Consider the following 13,125-nt stretch of genomic DNA (forward strand, 5'->3'; position numbering starts at 1 on the left):
TATTCTAGACTCTTCCCTCTCTCTCATCCCCCACGTCCAATTTGTCACACGCCCCATCATTTCTGCCTCCTCCCATATCTCTCTTAAATCAGTTGCCATAAATGAGAAAGAGTGAAATCATGCCACTTGCAACAACGTGGATGGAACTGGAAGGTATTATGCTGAGTGAAATAAGTCAGCCAGAGAAGGACAGATATCATATGTTTCCGCTCCTGTGTGGATCTTGAGAAACTTAACAGAAGACCATGGGGGAGGGGAAGAGGGAAAAATAGTTACAAACAGAGAGGGAGGAAGGCAAACCACAGGAGACTCTTAAATACAGAGAACTGAGGGTGGATGGGGGGGTGGGGGAGAGGGGAAAGTGAGGGATGGGCATTGGGGAGGGCACTTGTTGGGATGAGCACTGGGTTTTGTATGGAACCCAACTTGACAATAAATTAAACTTTTTTTTTTTTTAACGTTTATTTATTTTTGGGACAGAGAGAGACAGAGCATGAACAGGGGAGGGGCAGAGAGAGAGGGAGACACAGAATCTGAAACAGGCTCCAGGCTCTGAGCCATCAGCCTAGAGCCCGACGCGGGGCTGGAACTCACGGACCGCGAGATTGTGACCTGAGCCGAAGTCGGACGCTCAACCGACTGAGCCACCCAGGTGCCCCTCATCAGTTTTTTTTTTTTTCAACGTTTATTTATTTTTTTGGACAGAGAGAGACAGAGCATGAACGGGGGAGGGGCAGAGAGAGAAGGAGACACAGAATCGGAAACAGGCTCCAGGCTCTGAGCCATCAGCCCAGAGCCTGACGTGGGGCTCGAACCCACGGACCACGAGATCGTGACCTGGCTGAAGTCGGACGCTTAACCGACTGCGCCACCCAGGCGCCCCGACAATAAATTACATTCATAAAAAGTCAGTTGCCATTGCTCCAGCCTTAGTATTTACTTAGTTCAAGGCTTCTTTTCCTTCATCTGGACTATTATCATGGTGCCCTAACTGGGTCCTCTGTCCCAGCCGTCTCCCATACACCACCTAACTTAAACACCACCCAGGCCAGTGGTCAGACATCTTGCTGATTTACTTTTTCTTTATTTTACATTTCTCTCTTTCCTCCCGATTCTTTGTTAACATTACTCCTCTTGGCCCCCAGTCTGATGTGTCTCATATGGCCTTAACTGTGGATTGATTCTTGCCAGCCAAGTCATGTTGCTTTGGAGGGAACGTGTTTCAACTTAAATTAATAGTATTGTGCTGGGGCGCCTGGGTGGCTCAGTCGGTTAAGCGGCTGACCTTGGCTCAGGACATGATCTCGCGGTCCGTGAGGTCGAGCCCCACGTCGGGCTCTGTGCTGACAGCTCGGAGCCTGGAGCCTGTTTCAGATTCTGTGTCTCCCTGTCTCTGACCCTCCCCCATTCATGCTCTGTCTCTCTCTGTCTCAAAAATAAATAAACGTTAAAAAAAATAGTATTGTGCTGTGAACCCCATCGGGTTTCCCTTCTCTCTCTCTCAGTTTCACTGCAGGGAGATCTTTCCATGCAGTGGGATATGCACCTGTCGTGCGGCACCTGGCTCCTGTGTAGTATTTCGCAGTGTGCGCCCACCGCACTTCTGACTTGTGTTTGCCCCTAATGGGCACCCAGGTTGCCTTAGATCCTCGCCTCCCCTTCCACACAGATCCTAGCAAATGACTATCCTAGTACATGTTTCCCCTGCAGACCTTGGAAAGAAGCAAGCTGAGCTATATACCCAGCTCAATTAGCCAACACATGGCACATGCATCCTTAACTTTGCCACGTGCTACAGATCACTCTCCGGGACTCCGCCCGAGCTGGGCTCTTGTTTCTAAGCCCATGTGCTCTGGTCGCCCACATCCTCACCAGCACTTGGAATTATTCGCTCACCGATGTTCGCCGCACTAATTCATACAAATTGATCGTCATAGTGTTGTTCTCACTTCCGTTTCCCCCATTGATGGTGAGACTGAGCCCTTCTTCGCATATGGCTCGGCCATTGGGATTCCCCGTGTATGAAGAAAATGTTCATCTCATTGCCCTATATCCTGAGTTCTGTATTTTCTTTAATTGGTTTGTAGGATTTCTTTACATAGCACATGTTCCAGTGATTGGTTGAAATGGAATACGGCAAAAAATCTTTACTCAGCCTGTCGTTTGTTTGTTTTTTATTGTTTGTTTTTTAATGTTTTATTCATTTTTAAGAGAGAGAGAGACAGACAGAGTACAAGCGGGAAGGGCAGAGAGAGAGAGAGGGAAATACAGAACTCAAAGCAGGCTCCAGGCTCTGAGATGTCAGCACAGAGCCCAATGAGGGGCTCGAACTCATGAACCATAAGATGATAACCTGAACCGAAGTCGGACACTCAACCGACAGAGCCACCCAGGCACCCCAAGACTTCCTGATTAATGTAATCAGGATTTATAGAGATATACAAAAACAGTAACCTTTTCTTAGTGTGATTCAATGTTATTTAATACCTTTTCTCCAATCTCCTAAAACACCTCCCTGTATCAGCGGTATTTTTAAAAGCCAGAGTTCTAATGAATCCCTTCTCTGTCCCCTGATAGGCTTTTTATGTTCTTTCCCCTTCACCTATGTCTGATAATAGGTTTCTGATCATTGCAACTAAAAGCATCATAACAAAGTGAAGTACCTGCAAGTTAAGGGACAGTTGTTCTAATTTATTAAGAACTGAGCTTACACTGATGGACATAGGGAAAGGGAAGAAAAATAGGACAAAGCCAGAGAGGGAGGCAAACCATAAGAGACTCTTCAATACGGAGAACAAACAATGTTGCTGGTAGGGAGGCGGGTGGGGGGATGGGCTAAATGGGTGATGGGTGTTAAGGAGGTTACTTGGTGGGATCAGCACTGGGTGTTTTTTTTTTTAATTTTTTTTTCAACGTTTATTTATTTTTGGGACACAGAGAGACAGAGCATGAACGGGAGAGGGGCAGAGAGAGAGGGAGACACAGAATCGGAAACAGGCTCCAGGTTCTGAGCCATCAGCCCAGAGCCTGACGCGGGGCTCGAACTCCCGGACCACGAGATCGTGACCTGGCTGAAGTCGGATGCTTAACCGACTGCGCCACCCAGGCGCCCCATTGCTGGGTGTTTTTGTAAGTGATGGATCACTAAACTCTACTCCTGAAACCAATACTACACCACATATTAACTAACTTAAATTTAAATAAAATAAAATAAAATAAAATAAATAAAATACAATAAAATACAATAAAATAAATAAAATAAAATAAAATAAAATAAAATAAATAAAATAAATAAAATAAATAAAATAAAATAAATAAAATAAAATAAAATAAAATAAAATAAAATAAAATAAAATTAGAACCGAGCTCACAGGAAATTGGCATACATCACTTCCTCCCATATTCTGGTGTCCAGAACTCAATCATATGAACCCTTCCTAGAAACAAGGGGGTCTGGGAAATGTAGTCCAGAGCTCAATGCCTGCTTTCTTGCACCAGGGAATGGATACATGAATCTTGTGTGGACAGTCTTCCATATACCGTCACGAGCAGCTAGCACAGGGCTGGACATGTTAGAGGAGCTGGGCTGAGGAAGGGAAAGAAGGAAGCAAAAGAGGACAGAGGAAAAGAATGTGACTTATCCTTTCCCTTTAGGTGGGGGGGAAAAATGCCATTCACCCTTTAAGCCTCACTCTTTTAAATGAGCATGAACTACTTTTTCCACAGACATGTTGATATGTAGCATAATGTAGAGATACTTTTGTAGTTTTATTAAGCAGCTTCATTTTCAGTCCCAGCAACTTTCTGGGAGGACATGATATACAGATGGATGCCTGAAAGGTCACCTGGAAAATACATCTCCATAAATGAAATCTGGTCTTCCCTTGGCCCTCATTATGCTATCAGTCAAGTTTCTCCGGGAGCATATTTCTAAGCCATATCGTCTTTTTTTTTTATTTAATTTTTTTAACGTTTATTTATTTTTGAGATAGGGAGAGACAGAGCATGAACAGGGGAGGGGCAGAGAGAGAGAGGGAGGCACAGAATCTGAAACGGGCTCCAGGCTCTGAGCTGTCAGCACAGAGCCCGAAGCGGGGCTTGAACTCACGAACTGTGAGATCATGACCTGAGCCGAAGTCGGACGCCTAACCGACTGAGCCACCCAGGGGCCCCTAAGCCATATCGTCTTTAAGGACTCAGCTAAACGTACAGTATTGCACCCTGGAGTGCGTGTGAGAGATGGCTCTCAAAACAAGTCACAGAATAAAATGGCCTGGGACTAAGAATGCGATGTGAGTTTGCTAAGGCTGCTGTAACCGCATACCACAGGAGGGTGGCTTAAACCACAGAAATTTATTGTCTTGTAGTTCCGGAGGCCAGAAGTCTGAGGTCAAGGCGGGTGGGTTCCCTCTGTCGACACTGAGGAAGAACGTATTCCCCGCCTCTCTCCCGGCTTCTGGGCGATTTGCCGGTGATCTTCGGCATTCCTATACTTGTAGGTGCATCTTTCTGATCTCTGTTGCACGTTCACGTGGCGATCTTCCTGTGGCCATGTCTGTCTCTGTGTCCGCATTTCCCACTTTTACTGGGAAACCAGTCACCTTGGATTAGAGCCCACCTTAATGACCTCCTTGTAAGTTGGTCATTGGTAAAGACCCTATTTCCCAATAAGGTCCCATTCTGAGATTCTCAGCGTTAGGACTTAAACCCATGAACTCGTGGGGGACACGAGTCAATCCGTTAGAGTCACTGTCTGAAAGTCAAAATGTTTAGGAGAGAAAGAGCAGGTGGCAGGTCAGGGCGCAAAGCATACTACACCAAAGTCAGCCAGCCTCTGTGAAGTCCTCGTGGTCTGTGGCTGCAGAACAGGAAACACTTTTGGACGTGGCCAGCAGAACTTAAAATAGCTACTGCCCTCTGAAAGAATGGGCTCGGGGAGATGATTAGAATATGCATGCTGGGGGCGGAGCCCCGGGCTGCAACCCAGGCTTACCTCTAACCAACGATCTGACTTGACAGGTGAAACTTTGTTTTCTCATCTGTAACCTCGGGTGACCCATGCCTCATCAGATTGTTATGGTGACCCAATGAGCAAAATGCCTGAGAAGCCGCTCAAAGCAGGCGCTGTGCTGAGCCCTGGGCATAGAATGTGACGTTGGAGACAAACCTACCTTAAAGGACCCATACAGGGAGGAGCCACGCCCACCACCCAGACGTAACCAGCGCTTGGCTGCGTTTCCTTAATCACGTATCTCTCCACCCTTCATCCGGTCCCTATCCTACCTCAGCTTTCATGCATTTCAAAGTACACTCCCTCCCAAACGTTTCAGCATGCGTGTCATCAACCAGTGTTCAATATCCATTTACAGTTCTTTTATGTATTGCGAGGTAGAATTTCATATGGCGAAATGCACAAATCTTCCAAGTACCTGCTGACGGGTTTTGACAAATGACGCCCCTGTGAAACGCAAGCAGGCGTCAAGACAGAACACTCACATCACTCCAGAACCTTCCTCGTGCTCCTTGCCCCTCGATCTCCACACCCACCCACCCTCAGGGGCAGCCACTGTCTTTTTGTTTTGTTTTGTTTTTTCACTATTTGTATATTTATTAATATATTGCCCATTAATTGATATAAATAGAAAAATCACATGTTTATTTCTATGAGTGCTGTAAAGGGTTTTTTTTCTTTTCTTTTCTTTTCTTCCTCCCCCCCCCCCCCCCCCCCCCACTGTCTTAACTTCTATCGTTACAGATTAGTTTGGGCTGTTGAAAAACTTTATGTAAATGAATCTGATAGTCTGCACCCTTTTTTTTTTTTTTTGAGGGAGAGAGAGGGCACAGGTGAGTGGGGGGACAGGCAGAGAGAGCGAGAATCCCAAACAGGCTATGTGCTAATGGTGTTGGAACTCGCAAACTGTGAGATCATGACTTGAGCCAACATCAAGAGCGGGACACTTAACTGACTGAGCCACCCAGGTGCCCCATATAGCCTGTACTCTCGGAGGCAAGCTACTTTCACACACTATCATGCTTCCAGTTTCCATCGACGTTATTGTATAGACCAGCGTTCCTTCCTTTGGTTTCCTAGTGGTGTTCCATCATGGGGAGACGTCACGGTTCCGCTACCCAGTCTCCCACTGACGCACACCTGGGCTCTTTCCCGTGTTTTGGCCATTGTGGAAAATGCTGCTATGGAGAGTCTTACACGAGTCTTTGTGTAGACATGTGCCTTCATATTGAAGAGTGCCATTGCTGACCGCGCAGTAGGGTTATGTTTCGTGTCATTAAAAAAAAAAAAAACAAAAAAAAAAAACTCCCATAACTTTTTCCAAAGTAGTTGCATCAGTGTATATTCCCCCCAACAATTTCTTAAGATTCCAAAAAAGGAAGATCGCTCTGGTGGCCTCTGAGGAAGACCCGCTGGAAGAAGAAAACGAGACCGACCGGAGGCAGGTGACTGACTGGGAGGACTTTGCAATATTCTGGGGCAGGGCGACAGAGGCTGGACAATTACCTCCCAAATCACAAACATATCTCTTCTAAGAAAAATTATAATGCAGCCTAAACTTGATCCTCCGTGTCTGTCTCGAATAACCCGAAACTCTGACCAGGACACAAGACGGAGCTCGGAGAGAGAGGGCTCCATTCTTTAGACAGTCATTTCTTGGAACCAAAAAGACTTACAAATGTGGACTATTTTAACGGTCATGCCAGTGCATTCTTTTCTTAACTCTGAAAATGTCTGAACTCTTTCATACCGGGGTGGGGGTGGGGGGGATAGCACGGGCTGAGAGAGGAGACTCTTACAACACTGCTTCTCCGTTCCTTCCCTGCCCTACAGCTGTTGCCGTGAATGGAGTCCTTGCATTTGGCCTCCTTATCGGGACTCCCTTCAACATGGTTTTGAGCGCTGGCCAGGGAGCTAAGCCCGGAGTTGGGGTCTCCAGCCCTCTCCATGCGTCTGTGAACCTCTTCGCAAATTGTCATCAATCCCTTTTTCTCCTTATACTATCTGGGAATCTTCCAACTGGGGGAGCGGAGCCCTGGGAGTGCACAAAGACTTGGATGTGCTTTAGGGAACCGGTTGCCAGATTTTCGGCTTGCAAAAGCACAACCTTCCAAAATGCGCTCCCCACCAGCTTGTAGGGTCTCTGTTCTCCTTTCCCACCTCCCCTTTTACAAAACCCTGTCCTGCACCTAACAGAAGAAAGGCTTGCTTCCCTTCCATCATAATTAGTACTCTAATGCTTTGCCACAGGGGGCCAAGGTTGCCAGGCCCAAATAGAGGGAAAGATTTGAGACAACAGCTCTAGGGGGAGAGTCCCTTAGCAAAGCAAAGACCTTCAGTGAAGAAATTCCTTGCGGGGCTTCCTTCTGGCTTTATTCAACTGTGTATTGGTCTATTTCCGTCTGTATATCTACCTGTCTGTCTTTCTCTCTGTGTGTCTGTCTGTCCAACTTAGAACTGGAGTTCAGAAGGGCGATCGTGTCAGGGTTCAGTTTTTTCAACCAAGCGGTGAAGTCAGATGCTTCCTGACCGTTTGATTTGGCTGATAGTTTAAATAAATGGCCTTGCCATTTAGACAAGGCAGCAGACGGGTTTTCAAAACTGAAAAAGCTTAAATGTGCAGCTTCAACGTTCCAAAGGAAATGTATTTAAAGCAGGTACTTAGCATACAATAAATAGTAAGCAGCATCTCTTACGACTATTTAAACTTGTGATTTACATATCAACCTGAAAAGGTACAGGGGAAAACGAAGCTGTTTAAATGATTGTTGTTTTCAGGGGACTTGGAGTGAAATATTTTGAAGCCCTGTGTCTTGGAATGTCACCTGTCATCCATCCAAACTGCTTTCTCAAGGTGTTTCTTCCACATAAACACCATGCCCTTCTGAGAAGGAAATCTGGCGTGTTGACTTCTCCCTGCTTCATTGTTGCAGGGAAAAAAAAAAATGAAATAAAACTAACAAAACTGTCCCTTCGCTTTGGGAAAAAGAAATGTATTTGCAAAAGACTCAATCGGCCACAGTAAAGCAGTCTAATAGGCCTGGATCAAAGACAGACCTATCACAGAGGAGCAGACTCTCAGGCCCACCTCTCGGGCATACAAAACTTCCAGGCCTCAGTTGAAAGAGGCTTTCTTCCCAGAGCTGTAAGAAGGTGCTGCAGGCCGAAGCCCAAGCCAGTGGCAAATGCTGAGTCCCCAACGCCCTTGTCGTCCTTCCCTTGGAAGGCCTGCTCTCCCCCTACGGCAGCAGCCAGCCGGGCATCGCCGGGCAAGGGCGGAGGAGACCGGCCCGGCCTAGGGCTGGCCTGAACCGGGCCCCCACCGGGCTTCCCCCGGGGTTGCTGAGAAAGGGGTCAGAGAACAACTAATGAAAAGCACCACCTCTCACTCAGGAGAAAATGACAACAATGACTTCTTTAAAAGCTTTCCTTCCATGTCCCTTCCAAAGGCAATTACGTGCCAAGTACCTTTGCTGATGCCAAGCCCAAATTGCTGATGCCAAGCCCAAATTGCTGATGCTATTCTATCTAGCTCCTGATTGCAAAGGCGTTGGAGAGCTAACAGCAAAGTCGTGAGCGAGAGAGTTTGTTTCCAGCTCATCCAGTCCAAATGAAGTTTCGTTTCGCTCCTAGGTTCTCTCTCCTGGCCAGTTCAGGGCTGGCGGCCGTGGATGTGTGCCTGTGGACGCGAGGGGGTCGTTAGTATCTGGGGGTGCTTGTCCCCACCACCACGCTGTGAAACCCCTGACACCAGAGGCTGTGGCGGAGGCCGGGGGCTCCCCTCTGCAAGTCCCCAGCAGCCACTCCAGGCCTGGGCACTGCCCCAGTGGTTGCGGGAAATTTAAAAGAATGGAGGGCATCGCTTTGGAGCTGTGCTTGGCATCCGTCGCCATCACCTTGAAGGTGGTAGGGGTCTGCATTTCGGGAGTCACTGGCTCCCCAGTTCCTAGCAGAGACCTGGCACGTGGCTCAGGGGACTGACGCTGAATCGGATAGATTTACTCAAACCCGTGTTCGTTTATTAGAACAAGCACACAGCGAACGGTTGTGGCGTGCAGCTTAGAGAAAGAGCACAGCCTCCGGGGCTTCGATGAGTCGGCCAGGGCCGCTGTTGACCCAAACCGCAGGCCGAGGGGCTGAAAATCACCGCTCTGGAGCTAGAAGTCTAAGGTCAAGGAGCTGGCGAGGTCGTTGCCTTCTGAGGGCCATGAGAGAGAAGGTGCCCAGGCCTCTCTCTGGCTTCTGCCGCTTTGCGGGCAGCTTTGGTTTCCAGATGCATGACTCTGTTCCTCTGTCTTCACCAGGTGTTTTCCCGGCGCCCATGTTTCTGCATCTAAATTTCCCCCTTTTTAGAAGGACACCAGTCATACAGGATCAGGGCCCGCTTTTTTCTATTTTTAATATTTATTTATTTTTGAGACAGAGACAGAGACAGAGACAGAGCATGAGTGGGGGGAGGGGAAGAGAGCGAGGGAGACACAGAATCCGAAGCAGGTTCCAGGCTCTGAGCTGTCAGCACAGAGCCCCACGCGGGACTCGAACTCACAGACCGCGAGATCATGACCTGAGCTGAAGTCAGACGCTTAACCGACGGAGCTACCCAGGCACCCCCTAATGACCTCATTTGAACTTGATTACCTCTGTACGGACCCTATTTCCTAATAAGGCATCCTGAGGTGCCAAGGGCTGAGATTTCAGCATACCTTTTTGGTGGCGGACACACTTCAGCCGCAGCAGAGTCTACGAGACCTGAGTATAGTCATGACTCCCTGAGTTTCCGGCGGTGTTGACTGTGTGCTCTACAGACTTGAAGAGAATGCAAAGACCCCTGACGGGCTTTTCTGCAATTGCATGTCAAGAACTTTTCCCTCCCTGGGGCGCCTGGGTGGCGCAGTCGGTTAAGCGTCCAACTTCAGCCAGGTCACGATCTCGCGGTCCGGGAGTTCGAGCCCCACGTCGGGCTCTGGGCTGATGGCTCAGAGCCTGGAGCCTGTTTCCGATTCTGTGTCTCCCTCTCTCTCTGCCCCTCCCCTGTTCATGCTCTGTCTCTCTCTGTCCCAAAAATAAATAAACGTTGAAAAAAAAATTGAAAAAAAAAATTAAAAAAAAAATTAAAAAAATAAAAAATAAAAAAATAAATTAAAAAAAAGAACTTTTACCCCCCATACTGCTCCTTCTGTAGCATCTTGGAGTTCCCAAACCATTTGGATACTTTCTTAAATGACCTTCCCAGCAGCCCTGTGAAGTAGGGACCAGCACGCTCCCTTCCTAGATGAGGAAAGTGAGACTCAGACTGGCGATATGACCTGCCCGAGGTCCCAAGAGCAGAAGCCAGTGGAGCTGGGATTCAGACTCAAGCCCAGGACTATTTGGATGCCACTGATTTGCTCTTTCATTTTCTCTTTCAAAAGCTCACTGGTCCGAATTGCATTGTTTTTTCTTTATCAATTAGTTGGACAATTTGCATAGAAGGGAATAAATTGCCAACATGAAGAGATACATCCTCCTAATCACATGTGTTTGTTTAAAGCTGCAGGGGGAGGGATGCCTGGGTGGCTCTGTCCGTTAAGTGTCTGATTCCCGGTCTCAGCTCAGGTCTTGATCTCACAGTCGCGAGGTCAAACCCCGTGTTGCGCTCCGAGCTGGACGTGACGTCTATTTAAAAACATAAAAATAAAAAATAAAAAAAAGCTGCCAGGGAAAAAGCTCAGCCCCACAGACAGTCAGCAGATGCTCTCTGTCCTGCAGGAGAGGAGGACCCGGGAGCCTCCAAGCCAGAGGGCAGAGGCTGTGAGGAGGGGGGAGGACGGCGGATGGCGAGGGCAGACACAAACGACAGCACACAGCGGTTCAAAGGTCCGAACCCAGGAGCTGGAGCAGCAGGGCAGGTTCAAACCCCATCTTTACCTCTCTGAGCCTCCATTTCTTCATCCGTAAACTGAAATGATAATGATAACACCTAGCACATATTCTACGGAGTGAATCAATAAGTCTAAAATAAGTAATACACTAGAAGGATAGACGAGAGGCAGTGAGGGCCCAGGAGACGGGCTAACTCGGAGACAATCTCCTGCAGAGTGAGCACATAAACACTGAAGAGATGGAAATGGTGAGAAGGGCAGAAGGAGCGCGAACCTTGGGGCACCTGAGTGGCTCAGCTGGTTTAGCGTCTGGCTCCTGATTTCGGCTCAGGTCATGATCTCATGGTTCGTGGGTACAAGCCCCACGCTGGGCTCTGTGCTGGCAGCATGGGGCCTGCTTGAGATTCTCTCTCTCTCTCTCTCTCTCTCTCTCTCTCTCTGTGTCTTCCCTGCTTGCTGTCTTTCAAAATAAATCAATAACTATTTTTAAAAATTGTTTAAAAAGAGTGTGAACCTCACTCTGTAAATTCAAGTGGACAAGATCTCCCTCTTTTTTTCCCCCAAACTCAGTTACATTCTTATCTGAGCCCCCAGTCTGCTAGGCTAGCAAGAGACATAACCTCAGTCCTTTGAGGCATTTGGTTCTGGAATCTTAGGCATCTCTTAGCAACAAGTGTGCCTGTCTCCATGGCCTCTTTCAGGCGTCTTCTGAGCTGCCTCCAGTCTTTGGAGGCCCATCCATCCTCTTGGACATGCCACCATAGCCATTCCTCTGGGAGGGGGTCACCCTTGGTGGGGGTAAGCGGTATGCAGGGCTCCCTCCTCTCCATGACCCACAGAACTATCTCTTCTATCGTGTGCTCCCTTCAGCTCAGAGGATCCTTTTTTCTGGACTAAGACAAATCTCTCTCCATGTTTCTTCAAGACACTTCATCTGTATGCAGGAACTATCTCCCCTCGGTGGTATAGATTTTGCAAACAAAAGCAAGAAGGTCAGGAAGGCACTTTCTGCTTTACTCCCTGCCATATCCCTTTCCCACACAATGAACACAAAGACATTTGCCTATTTCACTCAGGCGCGGTGAGGAGGATGGAGAAAGGGGAACAAATCAAATCAAAACATCATCCCAGATGAAAGGGCATTTGAGGCTGTGGGTGCCATCCATGAAGGGCCAGTTTGGTGGGATTGAGTGTGGGTAGGAAGGGCGGGTCATCCACAGAAGACACGAGGGGGTAGGAGGAGCCAGGGTTAAGACTGCGATGGGCTTTCGGAGCCTGGATTTGATCCTGAGGACCAGGAAGAGCCCAAAAGAGACTGGAGGCAGGTGAACGATAGGGTCAAGGCAAGCTCTTGAGAGGGTGGAGGGAGACAGTGAGGCTGTGCGACAAGAGGTGAAGTTCTGGCAGGTGAAGGGGCATACTCGAGCCATACTTTGAAAGTGGAATGGGCAGAACTTAGCAGCTGACCAAATGTTGGTTGATTTGGGCGGCGGCGGAGGCGGGGTGGGGAGGACGCATCTAAAGTGATACCTCGGTTTCCATGTGCACCGGGGACGGACACTTAGAGGAGTTATTGACACAGAGACTTTTTCAATCCATTGATTTAATCATCCGCCCAGGAGTTCACAGACAAGTCATTTGATCATAAAAATAGATTGTGTACCTCTGTGATGCAGGGGAGGATTCAACCCAGTTTGGGAGAGATGGGAAGACTTCACAGAACAAGTGATGCCTGAACTGCATCCTGACGCATGAACTAGAATGTGCGTGATGGGTGAGAGAGGTCGGAGGCTGAGGAGTTTTCTGGAGACTGCTCATCTGAAGGATCACGGAGCTGGTCATGAGCCCAGCCCCGTGTAAGGCCTCACCACTGTTACAATCAACCTGAAACAAGAGATGGGGTCCAGATGGAAAATGGACTTCTTTGGGTATTGGTCTGGACAATGCTGTCTATAATGAAACCTAAAATTCCATTAATAACATCGTAAAAGTTGTTTTTCGTTCATGTAATAACCCGGTAGAGGCAGGTGGCTCTCCTCCCCATGGAGATTCAGGAATCCAGGCTCCTTCCATTATTCCAAAGCCCGAGAGTCCTTGGCTTCAAGATGTTGCAGAGGAGGGGGGAACGGGAGGGAAGAGAGTAGAGAAGCCCCATCACCTGCTTCTACGTGCCAACCTAGAAGTGGCACACATCGCTTTCACTCACATTTGAATGGTGAACACTAGTCTGCCATCAAGCTTGGAAACCAGGTG

At 48.1% G+C, this 13,125-nt stretch overlaps 1 long non-coding RNA gene across 1 annotated transcript; it reads left to right on the forward strand.

Annotated features, from left to right (window-relative positions):
• The first annotated feature begins 11,438 nt into the window (after positions 1 to 11,438).
• LOC123385109 lies at positions 11,439 to 12,861 on the forward strand. Its single transcript, XR_006597213.1, has 2 exons — positions 11,439 to 11,864; positions 12,549 to 12,861. It is a non-coding gene; the product is annotated as an uncharacterized LOC123385109 (long non-coding RNA).
• The last annotated feature ends 264 nt before the right edge of the window (positions 12,862 to 13,125 follow it).

The sequence above is a fragment of the Felis catus genome, chromosome A1 (assembly GCF_018350175.1).
Source record: "Felis catus isolate Fca126 chromosome A1, F.catus_Fca126_mat1.0, whole genome shotgun sequence".
NCBI classification, from domain to species: Eukaryota; Metazoa; Chordata; class Mammalia; order Carnivora; family Felidae; genus Felis; species Felis catus.